Source organism: Tachyglossus aculeatus, chromosome 20 (genome assembly GCF_015852505.1).
Source record: "Tachyglossus aculeatus isolate mTacAcu1 chromosome 20, mTacAcu1.pri, whole genome shotgun sequence".
NCBI classification, from domain to species: domain Eukaryota; kingdom Metazoa; phylum Chordata; class Mammalia; order Monotremata; family Tachyglossidae; genus Tachyglossus; species Tachyglossus aculeatus.
The window spans coordinates 30,723,815-30,739,736 of NC_052085.1; the positions used below are offsets into that span (position 1 = coordinate 30,723,815).

The 15,922-nt window shown below is 47.7% G+C and overlaps 1 protein-coding gene across 3 annotated transcripts in view; it reads left to right on the forward strand.

Annotated features, from left to right (window-relative positions):
* Window positions 1–222: 222 nt before the first annotated feature.
* RAB30 (RAB30, member RAS oncogene family) overlaps window positions 223–15,922 on the forward strand; it is a 41,752-nt gene continuing 26,052 nt past the window's right edge. For 2 of the 3 annotated variants that reach the window (XM_038761814.1, XM_038761816.1), the window contains exon 1: window positions 223–317. The gene's annotated coding sequence lies outside the window, so the exon portion shown is untranslated. Of the gene's footprint in view, window positions 318–11,502; window positions 11,592–15,922 lie in introns of those variants that run through there. The other variant, XM_038761815.1, reaches the window with a different exon arrangement.

Sequence of the window (15,922 nt, forward strand, 5' to 3'; positions counted from 1 at the left end):
CCCTCCGGCCGCGGGGCCTCCCGGGAAACGTAGTCCGCGCCGCCGCCCGGCCTCCCGGCCGCCCGTCCCGGCCCCGGGGGGGCCGAACTACAACCCCCACAATGCCCCGGGGGCGCCCGGCCGGCCAATCGGGGCCCTGGGGCCGGAGGGATGATGTCATTGCAAAAAACACCACAAAACCCCCCACTGCATTCATTGTGCTCCAGTGCAGCTCCTTGCTGCTGCTGCTGCGGCTGCGGCTGCTGCTCGGCCAAAAGCACCAGAGGTGACTTTTCCTTCTGCAGATGCCCAGGGTGGGGAGAGGCATCCCATACCAGGTGAGCTCCGGTGGGATTCTCCCCCCACCCCCCCCCCACCCTTTGAATAATAATGATGGGTTGGCTTTTTTTCCAGCTCCTATTAGGTGCGATGCCAGGTGAGCTCCAGTGAGATTCCCCCCCCCCCTTTAATAATAATAATAATGGTGGGTTTCCTTTTTTCTATTCAATTCAATCGTATTTATTGAGCGCTTGTTGTGCGCAGAGCACTGCACTAAGCGCTTGGGAAGTACAAGTTGGCAACAAGTCAGCTCCCATTAGGTGTGATGCCAGGTGAGCTCCAGTGGGATTCCCCCCCCTTTTAATAATAATAATAATAATAATAATGGTGGGTTTCCTTTTTTCAGTTCAATTCAGTCGTATTTATTGAGCGCTTATTGTGTGCAGACAACTGTACTAAGCGCTTGGGAAGTACAAGTTGGCAACAAGTCAGCTCCTATTAGGTGTGATGCCAGGTGAGCTCCAGTGGGATTCCCCCCCTTTTAATAGTAATAATAATAATAATAATAATAATAATAATAGTTTTCCTTTTTTCAATTCAATTCAGTCGTATTTATTGAGCGCTTATTGTGCGCAGAGCACTGTACTAAGCGCTTGGGAAGTACAAGTTGGCAATAAGTCAGCTCCCGTTAGGTGCGATGCCAGGTGAGCTCCAGTGGTATTTCCCCCCCCCCTTTTTAATAATAATAATAATAATAATAATAATAATAATAATAATGGGTTTCCTTTTTTCAATTCAATTCAGTCGTATTTATTGAGCGCTTATTGTGCGCAGAGCACTGTACTAAGCGCTTGGGAAGTACAAGTTGGCAACAAGTCAGCTCCCGTTAGGTGCGATGCCAGGTGAGCTCCAGTGGGATTTCCCCCCCCCCCCTTTTAATAATAATAATGGTGGGTTTCCTTTTTTCAATTCAATCGTATTTAGTGAGCGCTTATTGTGCGCAGAGCACTGTACTAAGCGCTTGGGAAGTACAAGTTGGCAACAAGTCAGCTCCCATTAGGTGTGATGCCAGGTGAGCTCCAGTGGGATTCCCCCCCTTTTAATAATAATAATAGTGGGTTTCCTTTTTTCTATTCAATTCAGTCGTATTTCTTGAGCGCTTATTGTGTGCAGAGCACTGTACTAAGCGCTTGGGAAGTACAAGTTGGCAACATATACAGTCCAGTTCAATTCAATGGTATTGAGCGCTTTTTGTGTGCGGAGCACTGTACTAAGCGCTTGGGAAGTACAAGTTGGCAACATATAGAGACAGTCCAATTCAACTCAGTCGTATTTATTGAGCGCTTACTGTGTGCAGAGCACTGTACTAAGCGCTTGGGAAGTACAAGTTGGCAACATATAGAGACGGTCCAATTCAACTCAGTCGTATTTATTGAGCGCTTACTGTGTGCAGAGCACTGTACTAAGCGCTTGGGAAGTACAAGTTGGCAACATATAGAGACAGTCCAATTCAACTCAATCGTGTTTATTGAGCGCTTATTGTGTGCAGAGCACTGTACTAAGCGCTTGGGAAGTACAAGTTGGCAACAAGTCAGCCCCTATTAGATGCGATGCCAGGTGAGCTCCAGTGGGATTCCCCCCCCCCCCTTTTAATAATAATGGTGGGTTTGCTTTTTTTCAATTCAGTCGTATTTATTGAGCGTTTATTGTGTGCAGAACACTGTACTAAGCGCTTGGGAAGTACAAGTTGGCAACAAATCAGCTCCCATTAGGTGCGATGCCAGGTGAGCTCCAGTGGGATTCCCCCCCCCCCCTTTAATAATAATAATGATGGGTTTAGCTTTTTTCAGCTCCTATTAGGTGCGATGCACTGTGCTAAACTCCCAATCCGCAGGACTCATCCCAGTTTATCACTCTGTTAATGATGTGTCTGCAGCTCTAATTCTATTTCATTCATTCAGTCGTATTTATTGAGCGCCTATTGTGTGCAGAGCACTGTACTAAGCGCTTTTTTCAGCTCCTATTAGGCGCGATGCACTGTTCTAAACTCCCCCTCCCCAATCCTCAGGACTCATCGCAACTTGTCACTCTGTTAATGATGATGATAATGGCTTTTGTTAAGCGCTTACTATGTGCAAAGCTGTACTAAGCGCTTTTGTCAGCTCCTATTAGGTGCGATGCACTGTTCTAAGCTCCCCCTCCCCAATCCGCAGGACTAATCCCAATTTATCACTCTGTTAATATTGTGTCTGTAGCTCTAATTAATAATAATAATGACATTTATTAAGCGCTTACTATGTGGAAAGCACTGTTCTAAACCCTGGGGAAGTTAGAAGGTAATCAGGTTGTCCCACCGGGGGGCTCACAGTCTTCATCCCCATTTTACAGACGAGGGAACTGAGGCCCAGAGAAGTGAAGTGACTTGCCCAAAGTCACACAGCTGACGAGTGGCAGAGCCGGGATTTGAACCCATGACCTCTGACTCCAAAGCCCGGGCTCTTTCCACTGAGCCACGCTGCTTCTCTAATTCTAGTTTATTCATTCAGTGGTATTTATTGAGCGCTTACTGTGTGCAGAGCACTGTACTAAGCGCTTTTTTCAGCTCCTATTAGGCACGATGCACTGTTCTAAATTCCCCCTCCCTAATCCTCAGGACTCATCGCAATCTATCACTCTGTTAATGATGATGATAATGGCATTTGTTAAGCGCTTACTATGTGCAAAACTGTACTAAGCGCTTTTGTCAGCTCCTATTAGGTGCGATGCACTGTTCTAAGCTCCCCCTCCCCAATCCGCAGGACTCATCCCAATTTATCACTCTGTTAATGTGTCTGTAGCTCTAATAATAATAATAATAATAATAATGGCATTTATTAAGCGCTTACTCTGTGCAAAGCACTGTTCTAAACGCTGGGGAAGTTACAAGGTAATCAGGTTGTCCCACCGGGGGGCTCACAGTCTTCATCCCCATTTTACAGACGAGGGAACCGAGGCCCAGAGAAGTGAAGTGACTTGCCTAAAGCCACACAGCTGACAATTGGCAGAGCCGGGATTTGAACCCATGACCTCTGACTCCAAAGCCCGGGCTCTTTCCACTGAGCCACGCTGCTTCTCTAATTCTAGTTTATTCATTCAATCGTATTTATTGAACGCTTACTGTGTGCAGAGCACTGTACTAAGCGCTTTTTTCAGCTCCTATTAGGCACGATGCACTGTTCTAAATTCCCCCTCCCTAATCCTCAGGACTCATCGCAATTTATCACTCTGTTAATGATGATGATAATGGCATTTGTTAAGCGCTTACTATGTGCAAAACTGTACTAAGCGCTTTTGTCAGCTCCTATTAGGTGCGATGCACTGTTCTAAGCTCCCCCTCCCCAATCCGCAGGACTCATCCCAATTTATCACTCTGTTAATGATGTGTCTGTAGCTCTAATTAATAATAATAATAATGGCATTTATTAAGCGCTTACTATGTGCAAAGCACTGTTCTAAACGCTGGGGAAGTTACAAGGTAATCAGGTTGTCCCACCCATTTTACAGACGAGGGAACTGAGGCCCAGAGAAGTGAAGTGACTTGCCCAAAGTCACACAGCTGACGAGTGGCAGAGCCGGGATTTGAACCCATGACCTCTGACTCCAAAGCCCGGGCTCTTTCCACTGAGCCACGGTGCTTCTCTAATTCTAGTTTATTCATTCAATCGTATTTATTGAACGCTTACTGTGTGCAGAGCACTGTACTAAGCGCTTTTTTCAGCTCCTATTAGGCACGATGCACTGTTCTAAATTCCCCCTCCCCAATCCGCAGGACTCATCGCAACTTATCACTGTAATGATGATGATAACGGCATTTGTTAAGCGCTTACTATGTGCAAAACTGTACTAAGCGCTTTTGTCAGTTCCTATTAGGTGCGATGCACTGTTCTGAGCTCCCCCTCCCCAATCCGCAGGACTCATCCCAATTTATCACTCTGTTAATGATGTGTCTGTAGCTCTAATTCTGTTTCATTCATTCAATCGTATTTATTGAGCGCTTACTGTGTGCAGAGCACTGTACTAAGCGCTTGGGAAGTACATATTTATTCAGTTGGTGTTGACACCTGTCTACTTCTTTGGCTGTCTCCCTTCTAGATTGAGAGCCCGTTCATTCATTCATTCAGTCGTATTTATTGAGCGCTTACTGTGTGCAGAGCACTGTACTAAGCGCTTGGGAAGTACATATTTATTCAGTTGGTGCTGACACCTGTCTACTTGTTTTGTCGGCTGTCTCCCTTCTAGATTGAGAGCCCGTTCATTCATTCATTCAGTCGTATTTATTGAGCGCCTACTGTGTGCAGAGCACTGTACTAAGCGCTTGGGAAGTACATATTTATTCAGATGGTGCTGACACTTGTCTACTTGTTTTGTTGGCTGTCTCCCTTCTAGATATTGAGAGCCTGTTCATTCATTCATTCAATCGTATTTATTGAGCGCTTACTGTGTGCAGAGCACTGTACTAAGCGCTTGGGAAGTACATATTTATTCAGATGGTGCTGACACTTGTCTACTTGTTTTGTTGGCTGTCTCCCTTCTAGATATTGAGAGCCCGTTCATTCATTCATTCAATCGTATTTATTGAGCGCTTACTGTGTGCAGAGCACTGGACTAGCGCTTAGTACAGTGCTCTGCACACAGGAAGCGCTCAATAAATACGATTGATTGATTGACTAAGCGCTTGGGAAGTCCAAGTGGGCAACATCTAGAGACAGGCCCTACCCAACAGTGGGCTCGCAGTCTAGAAGGGGGAGACAGACGACAAAACAAAACATATTAACAAGATAAAATAAATAGAATAAATATGTACAAGTAAAATAAATAGAGTAATAAATATGTGTAAACATTTATACATATATACAGGTGCTGTGGGGAGGGGAAGGAGGTAAGGCGGTGGGGATGGGGAGGGGTACCCGTTGGTGGGTAAGGACTGTCCTCTGTGTTACTGAATTGCAGGCGCTTAGTACAGTGCTCTGCACACAGTAAGCGCTCAATAAATACGATGGCATAATAATGATGGCATTTATTAAGCGCTTACTATGCGCAAAGCATAAACTTGTTCTCAGTTCGGGTCTACCGAGAAGGGCAGAGAGATGGAGAGTGGTTCTTTTTTTTAAAAAGAAAATTTATTTATTTACTGATGTATTTTACGGAATTGCGTTTGGGAACATTTGTCCGGAGGCCAGCCGGGATGTGGCCGCAGCATTCCCGGCCCGACATTCCCATGCCTGGCGGGTGATGAGAGGAGGGCCGTGATTTAATAATAATAATAATAATAATAATAATAATAATAATGATGATGGTGGTGGTGTTTCCCTGACTGAGCCCCTTCCTTCCTCTCCCCCTCGTCCCCCTCTCCATCCCCCCCATCTTACCTCCTTCCCTTCCCCACAGCACCTGTATATATGTATATATGTTTGTACAGATTTATTACTCTATTTAGTTATTTATTTTGCTTGTCCATATCTATTCTATTTATTTTATTTTGTTAGTATGTTTGGTTTTGTTCTCCGTCTCCCCCTTTTAGACTGTGAGCCCACTGTTGGGTAGGGACTGTCTCTATATGTTGCCAATTTGGACTTCCCAAGCGCTTAGTACAGTGCTCTGCACATAGGAGGCGCTCAATAAATGCGATTGATGATGATGATTTGCTAAGCGCTGAGTCTTGCCGGGCGCTGGTGGTAATTGCTAAGCACTTACTTTTGCTGGGCACTGTACTAGGCACCGGGGTGGATTTCAGTCGTCTTTGTGGAGCGCTTACTGTGTGCAGAGCGCTGTGCTAAGCGCTTGGGAAGTACATCCGGCATCAACTCTTCCGGGGGTGGGCTAGCAATTTCTATTTTCATGGTGTTTGTTAAGCGCTTACTACATGCCAGTGCTTTGCACATAGTAAGCGCTTAATAAATGCCATTATTATTATTATTATTATTATTATTATTATGCCAGGCACTGTCCTCTCTCCCCTCCCCTTTTCAAGCCCTACTGAGAGCTCACCTCCTCCAAGAGGCCTTCCCAGACTGAGCCCCCCTTTTCCTCTGCTCCACCCCCTTCCCCACCGCCCTTGTGTATATTTGTACATATTTATTATTCTGTTCATTTTATCAATGATGTGCATATATCTATAACGTGACTCAGTGGAAAGAGCCCGGGCTTTGGAGTCAGAGGTCATGGGTTCGAATCCCGGCTCTGCCAATCGTCAGCTGGGTGACTTTGGGCAAGTCACGTCACTTCTCTGTTCCTCAGTTACCTTATCTGTAAAATGGGGATTAAGACTGTGAGCCCCCCGTGGGACAACCTGATCACCTTGTAACCTCCCTGGCGCTTAGAACAGTGCTGTGCACATAGTAAGTGCTTAATAGCTAGAATGTGAACCCACTGTTGGGTAGGGACCGTCTCTATATGATGCCAACTTGTACTTCCCAAGTGCTTAGTACAGTACTGTGCACACAGTAAGCACTCAATAAATACGATTGAATGAATGAATAAATGCCATTTTAAATATACATATACACATATATACGTATACGTACACATATGTACGTATACGTAGTCATATATACGTATATGTACACACATATATGTACATATACACACATATGTGTATATATACACATATATACGTGTATATATCTGTGTGTGTGTATCCATTGATTTTGATGCTGTTGACACCTGTCTACTTGTTTTATTTTGTTGTCTGTCTCCCCCTTCTAGACTGTGAGCCCGTTGTTGGGTAGGGACCGTCTCTGTTGCCGAATTGTACCTCCCAAGCGCTTAGTACAGCGCTCTGCACACAGTAAGTGCTCAATAAATACGATGGAATGAATGAATGTCCTAAGCTGTGGGGTATGTACGAGCTAATCAGGTCGGACAGGTGTCTGCAGGAGCTTATAACTGGGGGGGGTCGGGGGAGGAGCAAGTCTGAGCCCCCCCAACCCCTCCATCCCCCCCCCCCCCATCTGTGCATCCCCCCAGTGGAGTGAAGGCCTGGGTCCTGGAGCGTGGAGGGTCGCGGCCTTGGGGAGTCGGAAAGCAGGCCGAAAGCCGTTTGGGTTTTTGGCAGCTGGGTTGGGGGGCGGCCTCCAGCCCACACATTGCGCCACACGACCCCTCAGGGGACCCCCCCCCCCCCCAGTCCCCTCTTCCTCCTCCTCCTCCTCCCCAAAGCACCCAAGCTCTGCTTGTTTTGGCCCTGACCTTCAGCATTGGATGTCCGGCCTGCGGGCCGTTGGGATGGGCAGCCTTTGGAATTTGGGCAAGGGGCATTGATTTCTCAATGAGACTTGGCCCCACCTCCTCTCTAACTGTTTCGCATTCTCCCTCTCTCATTCCTTTCTAATGCCCCCCTTCTTGTCTCCCTCCGCACTTCTCTTTCCCTTCCTTCCCTTCTTCTCTTTCCCTCCCTTTTCCCTCTTCTCTTTCCTTCCCTTTTCCCTTTTCTCTTTCCTTCCCTTTTCCCTCTTCCCTTTCCCTCCCTATTCCCTCTTGTCTTTCCCTGCCTGTTCCCCCTTCTCTTTCCTTGCCTTTTCCCTCTTGTCTTTCCCTGCCTTTTCCCTCTTGTCTTTCCCTGCCTTTTCCCTCTTGTCTTTCCCTGCCTTTTCCCTCTTGTCTTTCCCTGCCTTTTCCCTCTTGTCTTTCCCTGCCTTTTCCCTCTTCTCTTTCCCTCCCTTTTCCCTCTTCCCTTCCTTTTCCCTCTTCCCTCCCTTTTCCCTTTTCCCTCCCTTTCCCCTCTTGTCTTTCCCTCCCTTTCCCCTCTTGTCTTTCCCTCCCTTTCCCCTCTTGTCTTTCCCTCCCTTTCCCCTCTTGTCTTTCCCTCCCTTTCCCCTCTTGTCTTTCCCTCCCTTTCCCCTCTTGTCTTTCCCTCCCTTCCCCCTCTTGTCTTTCCCTCCCTTTCCCCTCTTGTCTTCCCCTCCCTTTCCCCTCTTGTCTTTCCCTCCCTTTTCCCTCTTCTCTTGCCCTCCTTTCCCTTCCCCTTCTCTTTCCTTCCCCCTTCTCCCTTTCTTTCCCTCCCTTTCCCCTCTTTTCCTTCCCTTTCCCCTCTTTTCTTTCCCTCCCTTTCCTCTCTTGTCCTTCCCTTTCCCCTCTTTTCTCTCTCTCCCCCTTTCCCTTCTTCTTTTCCCTCCCTTGCTCTTCCTCTCCCTTCCCCTCTCAATCAGTCAGTGGTACTTATTGATCACTTACTTTGTGCAGAGTACTGTGCTAAGGACTTCAGAGAGTACACTACAACAGAGTTGGGGACACATTCCCTGTTCATAAACTTACAGTCTAAAGATGAGCTTACTCTCCTCATTCCCTCTCCCTTGCTCTCTTCCTCTCCCTTCCGCTCCATCCCTCTCCCGTCCTCCTTCCCTCCCTCTTCCGTCTTCTCGCTCTCCCTTCTCTCTTTTCCCTCTCTTCCCCCCTCTTCTCCCTCTCCCCTCCTCTCTTCCTGCCTCCGATAACTTTTGTTTTCCTGGACTGTGATTTCTTCGCCATCCGTTATTGTTCGCTTTTCTGCCTTTTGGGAGTCAGCTCTTCACAGTGGAGCCTGCCCACTGATTTCCTTGCTTGTCTTGGGAGACAGTCAGACAGACAGACAGGATATGGTCTCCGGACAGACTCCCTCGGGCAACCCAAGGCTGACATGACCTGTTTCCCACTTTTCTTCCAGCCACAGTATTTGGGGAAGCGAACACAATGGCTAGAGGCGAAATGTGAAAAACCAAACTGAGCCACAAAGCCCTCCTTTTGTAAGAATTTATCTTGCCATTCCCAGAGAATAAATATTCCTTAGAGGGGTTTCCGCTGGATATTTGTTTGATCCTTTCCTCTTCTCCAGAGGGTGCCTGGCTGATAGGAAGTTGGAGGACTGAGGAGAGGGCAGGGGGGAAACACTGGCCTTTCACGGGGGTTAAACTGAGCAATGGCCCTTGTTTCCTGAAGATATTTTTTCCTGGAAAAGCATTTTATTCGTAGCTTTTTTTCCCCTTTGACGAGGGGAGTGGGTGGGTCATTTGTTTACAGTTTCATGTGAGCTGCGAAAAGGGGTTTTTCTAGCAGTGATTCCCTTTATATTCAAAGTCCAACGATTATATCAGGCTAATAACCCACCATCATGCTCTGATAGCTGTTTAGGGAAACTTCATCCTCCCCCTCCCTCCAGTCGTTCCCCTGAAACATCACCAACAGAGTGGATAAGACCCCTGCATGGGCTCCAGGAGGAGATGCTCTGCTACTGTGCATGGATTTTTTTTAAAAAAATTCTTGCCTCAATTTTCTTATCTGAAAAATGGGCGTAATGACACTGTTCTCGCTACCTTTCTCCCAGGATGGCCATGAAGACCAATGAAATCGTATCTGTAAAGTCCTTACTTTGAACGTTTTATTTTCACTGTATAAAATGTACCACTCCATCTGAATCTTGCTGTACGGGTCCCATAGGTCTTCTACCTCCACACGATAAGAGGGTCACGATTGGCTAAAACCCTGAATAACATCACTCGGGGTGCAGTTATACTCTACTCTCCCCATTCCCCTATCGGTAATTTTGTTGTCCCTCAAATAAAAGGAGATCTAACATGCCCCGCGTCTCTTTCATTGATTCAATCGTATTTATTGAGCGCTTACTGTGTGCAGAGCACTGTACTAAGCGCTTGGGAAGTAAAAGTTGGCAACATATAGAGACGGTCCCTACCCAACAGCGGGCTCGCAGTCTAGAAGTCTTCATGGTGACGATGGAGAGGGAGAGCAGTAACCCGGAATATTTGTCCCTCGCCCTCCTGGCTCCTGCTGTTCGTGCGGGTAGTCTATTCACTGTTATAATGTTCTCTCCCAAGCGCTTAGTACAGTGTTCTGCACACAGTAAGCGCTCAATAAATATGACTTGAGTGAATGCTGGCCGAGGTCGGAGGGAGCACTTCAAGGCATGGGCACTGGTGGAGGTGGATTTGTCGCCTGCTTGTCTGTTCTATAAAAGTCGCGTTAAGCCCACAATTGAGCACTTGATTCATGCATTCATTCAGTTGTATTTATTGAACTTGATTCATTCATTCATTCAATCATATTTATTGAGCACTTACTATGTGCAGAGCTCTGTACTAAGCTCTTGGGAAGCACAAGTTGGCAACCTATAGAGACGGTCCCTACCCAACAGTGGGCTCACAGTCTAGAAGGGGGAGACAGAGAACAAAATATATTAACAAAATAAAATAAATAGAATAAATATGTCCAAATAAAATAGAGTAATAATGATCTTTATTGAGTGCTTACTGGGTGCAGAACACTGAACTGAATGCTTGGGAGACGGCAGTAGGGTTGGTAGATATGTTCCCTGTCCACAAGATGCCTGCACCCTTGAAGGGGAGGCAGAAATTAAAACAAATGACGGATACGTTCATCGGTGCCGTGGGACTCCGGGTCAGGTGGATGATGATGATGATTATGGCATTTATTAAGCGCTTACTATGTGCCAAGCACTGTTCTAAGCGCTGGGAAGGTTATAAGGTGATCAGGTTGTCCCACGTGGGGCTCACAGTCTTAATCCCCATTTTACATATCAAGTGCTTATAGTGGTGAGTATCCCCGCCTGTCACCCGGGAGACCGGGGTTCGATTCCCCGACGGGGAGAAAAGTATATTTCTTCTAGACTGTGAGCCCACTGTTGGGTAGGGACTGTCTCTGTATGTTGCCAGCTTGGACTTCCCAAGCGCTTAGTACAGTGCTCTGCATCATCATCATCAATCGTATTTATTGAGCGCTTACTATGTGCAGAGCACTGTACTAAGCGCTTGGGAAGTACAAGTTGGCAACATAGAGAGACAGTCCCTACCCAACAGTGGGCTCACAGTCTAAAACACACAGTAAGCGCTCAGTAAATACGATTGATTGATTGATTGATTCAGAGCCAACTGCGTAGGAGACGGCAGAAGGGAGAGGGAGAAATGAGGGCTTAGTCAGGGAAAGGCCTCAAGGAGCGGACGTGATTTCAGGAGGGTTTCGAAGGTGGGGAGAGCGGCGGTCCGTCAGACACGAAGCGGGAAGGAATTCCAGGCCAGAGGCAGGCCACTGGCAGAGGATCTGCTGCCAATTTGTACTACCCAAGCGCTTAGTACAGTGCTCTGCACATAGTAAGCGCTCAATAAATACGATTGATGATGATGATGATGATTCCCTCCTCCCGCTCCCGAAATCTTTTTCTTTTTTGTGAACCTTCTGATGGATTCGGCGCCTGAGAAGCTACTGCGTGGCCGCCGCAGGAGGACGGAGGGCAGCAGACGGGCTCCGTCGAGCGGAAGGCCGTGAGCGGGTGGAGACGACGGTTCAGGGTTGGTTTGGGACCCCGCTGGCTTTGGGATAGGGATTCCGGCTCCCGGACGCCAAAACGCCCTCTTGACCCCGTCCCGGGGGGAAGGGGCCAAAAAGCCACCATCTCACGCGAGGCTGACGGGGCCGGGTCTTCATGGGTTCAAATCCCGGCTCTGCCAATTTGGGCAAGTCACTTCACTTCTCTGTGCCTCAGTTCCCTCATCTGTAAAATGGGGGTTAAGACTGTGAGCCCCTCGTGGGACAACCTGATCACCATGTCACCTCCCCAGCGCTTAGAACAGTGCTTTGTACATAGTAAGCGCTTAATAAATGCTATCATTATTATTATTATTATTACCTCCTCCAGGAGGCCTTCCCAGACTGAGCCCCTTCCTTCCTCTCCCCCTCGTCCCCCTCTCCATCCCCCCCATCTTACCTCCTTTCCTTCCCCACGGCACCTGTATATATGTATATATGTTTGCACATATTTATTACTTTATTTATTTTACTTGTACATATCTATTCTATTTATTTATTTTGTTAGTATGTTTGGTTTTGTTCTCTGTCTCCCCCTTTTAGACTGTGAGCCCACTGTTGGGTAGGGACTGTCTCTAGATGTTGCCAACTTGGACTTCCCAAGCGCTTAGTACAGTGCTCTGCACACAGTAAGCACTCAATAAATACGATTGATTGATTATTATTATCCCCCTTTTAGACTGTGAGCCTAATGTTGGGTAGGGACTGTATATGTTGCCAGTTTGTACTTCCCAAGCGCTTAGTACAGTGCTCTGCACACAGTAAGCGCTCAATAAATACGATTGATTGATTATTATTATTACTGGGTGCAGTGTGCTGTAGTAAGCGCTTGGGAAAGTACAAATGGGGCACTGGAATCTACATCGTTGTAGGATTATTTATGTTCATTTCTGTCTCCCCCGCTAGACTGTAAGCTCGCCGTGGGCAGGGAATACATCTGTTTATTCTTATATTGTACCCCTCCGAGTGCTCAGTGCAGTGCTTTGCACGCGGTAAGCGCTCACTAAATAAATACGATTGAATTGTCATTGTTCAGTGCTGAATACGAGGGCGATTGGATTCACACACGTACACGCGTTAGACGGGGGTGTCTAGAGAAGCAGCGTGGCTCAGTGGAAAAAGCCCCGGCTTTGGAGTCAGAGGTCATGGGTTCGGATCCCGGCTCCGCCACATGTCTGCTGTGTGACCTTGGGCAAGTCACTTAACTTCTCGGCGCCTCCGTTACCTCACCTGTAAAATGGGGATTAAGACTGTGAGCCCCACGCGGGATAACCTGATCACCCAGCATTTTCTCCCAACTTTGTCTTCTTAACTGCAGCATAATCAATCAGTTGTATTTATCGAAAGCTTTCTGCGTGCAGAGTATCAAAGTATCGGAGTACCCACGTCAAACAGAAATTCCTTACCATTGGTTTGAAAGCAGTCAGTCCCCTTGCCCCCTCCTACCTTACCTCAGGAAGCAGCGTGGCACGGTGGGAAAGAGCCCGGGCTTGGGAGTCAGAGGTCATGGGTTCGAATCCTGACCCCGCCACTTGTCAGCTGGGTGACTTTGGGCGAGTCACTTCGCTTCTCTGTGCCTCAGTTCCCTCATCTGTAAAACGGGGATTAAGACTGTGAGCCCCACGGGGGACAACCTGATCACCCTGTATCCTCCCAGCGCTTAGAACAGTGCTTTGCACATAGTAAGTGCTTAATAAATGCCATCATTATTATTATTATTATTATTATTATTATTACTACGACCCCCACCAGCACATTTGGCTCCTCTAATGCCAACCTTCTCACTGGGCCTCCATCTCATCTACCTTGCGGTCGATCTCTCACTCACGCGTCTGTGACATTGTTATACTGTACTCTCCCAAGCGCTCAGTACAGTGTTGTGCACACAGCAAGCACTCAGTAAATACCACCGACTGACTAAATGCTGGGGCCGGTACAACGCATGGGACTCAGGGGAAGGCAGTACATCTTTAAAAGACTTCTTCCTCTCCCAAATGACCTTTCGTGGTTTCAAGAGAAGTGAAACAACGGATCAACCAGAAATTTCCCTCCAAAATCCCGGGGTTAAATATGTCTAAACGTACAGTTTTGGGAAATTATGTGACTCTCCAACGCAGAGGCTTAAAAATTCCCTTGGAGCAACTTCTCCGTCCAGCTCCCTAAAGGAAGGGTCATTTATTTTTTTTCCCTTTGGTTGTGTCGGTGTGCTGAGGTACGGGTCCAGCCTGCGGGCTTCATGGGCTAGGCGCAGGCACCGACTTAATAATATTAATAATAATGATGTTGGTATTTGTTAAGCGCTTACTATGGGCAAAGCACTGTTCTAAGCGCTGGGGAGGTTACGAGGTGATCAGGTTGTCCCACGGGGGGCTCACAGTTTTCATCCCCATTTTACAGATGAGGGAACTGAGGCACAGAGAAGTCAAGTGACTTTGCCCAAAGTCCCCCAGCTGACAATTGGCGGAGCCGGGATTTGAACCCATGACCTCTGACTCCAAAGCCCGGGCTCTTTCCACTGAGCCACGCTGCTTCTCTAATGACTCGTCATTGTGGGCGTCAGGATGGAAAGGGGCAAGGATTTCGCCAGGAAGGAGAACGGGCACCCGAGAGCAACAGGCCAGAAGTCATCATTTTGTAGTCATCAGAAGTAATCATTATTATTATTACTATTATTATTATCACTTTGGGACTTCACAGCCCCAGTTGGCGACTCGCTCAGACTTTCCTCTAGACTGTAAGCCCACCGTGGGCAGGGGGTGCGTCTGTTATCTTGGTGTGTGGAACTCTCCCAAGAGCTTAGTACAATGCAGTGCGCGCAGTAAGTGCTCGATAAATGCGATTGATGGATTGATCTGGGGCAGGTGAGGCTCACGTGGAGTGGGCCGCTGTGGGCGGAATAATAATAAATACTGATGGCATTTATTAAGCGCTTACTCTTTGCAAAGCACTGTTCTAAGCGCTGGGGAGGTGCAAGGTGATCAGGTTATCAATCAATCATATTTATTGAGCGCTTACTGTGTGCAGAGCACTGGACTAAGCGCTTGGGAAGTCCAAGTTGGCACCATATAGAGACAGCCCCTACCCAACAGTGGGCTCACAGTCTAAAAGGGGGAGACGGAGAACAAAACCAAACATACTAACGAAATAAAATAAATGGAATAGATATGTACAAGTAAAATAGAGTAATAAATATGTACAAACATATATACAGGTGCTGTGGGGAAGGGAAGGAGGTAAGATGGGGGGCTCACAGTCTTAATCCCCATTTTCCAGATGAGGGAAGTGAGGCCCAGAGGAGTGAAGTGACTGGCCCAGAGTCACCCAGCTGACAGTTGGCGGAGCCGGGATTTGAACCCGCGACCTCTGACTCCAAAGCCCGGGCTCTTTCCACTGAGCCACGCCGCCTCTCTCAATTGACTCGATTGATTGAATGAGAATGGGACTCCAGGACCTTGGTTTGGTCTGAGACGTGTTCATTCTATCTGTTCTGAAGACTTGACGCCTGTCCACGTGGTTTTTTTTCCGTTGCCCGTCTCCCCCTACTAAACTGTGAGCCCGCTGTTGGGTAGGGACCGTCTCTCCATGTTGCCGACTTGGACTTCCCAAGCGCTTAGTCCAGTGCTCTGCACACAGTAAGTGCTCAGTAAATACGATTGAATGAACGAATGAATGAGAACGAAACGTGGACAGGTGTCATCAGAATAAATAGAAATAAAGCAAATTGCGCGTCATTAACAAAATAAATAGAATAGTAAATATGTACAAGCAAAATAGAGTAATAAATCTGTACAGACGTATAGACAGGTGCTGTGGGGAGGGGAAGGAGGTAAGATGGGGGGGATGGAGAGGGGGACGAGGGGGAGAGGAAGGAAGGGGCTCAGTCTGGGAAGGCCTCCTGGAGGAGGTGAGCTCTCAGTAGGGCCTTGAAGGGAGGAAGAGAGCTAGTTTGGTGGGTGTGCGGAGGGATTGGGGGCATTCCGGGCCGGGGGTCGACGGCGGGACGGGCGAGAACGAGGCCCGGTGAGGCCATCTCAGTCTGCCCTCCATCTGTGCCCCTAAACCGGGCCCTTCCCTGTGCCCTCTTGCCGGTCGGCGCCGTGAGGCGAGTGGACGAGGTGGACTTGGGGTCATTTATAATAATAATAATAATTATTATAATGGCATTTGTTAAGCACTTACTATGTGCAAAGCACTGTTCTAAGTGCTGGGGAGGTTACAAGGCGATCAGGTTGTCCCACGGGGGGCTCACAGTCTTCATCCCCATTTTGCAGATGAGGGAACTGAGGCCCAGAGAAGCGAAGTGACTTGCCCAAAG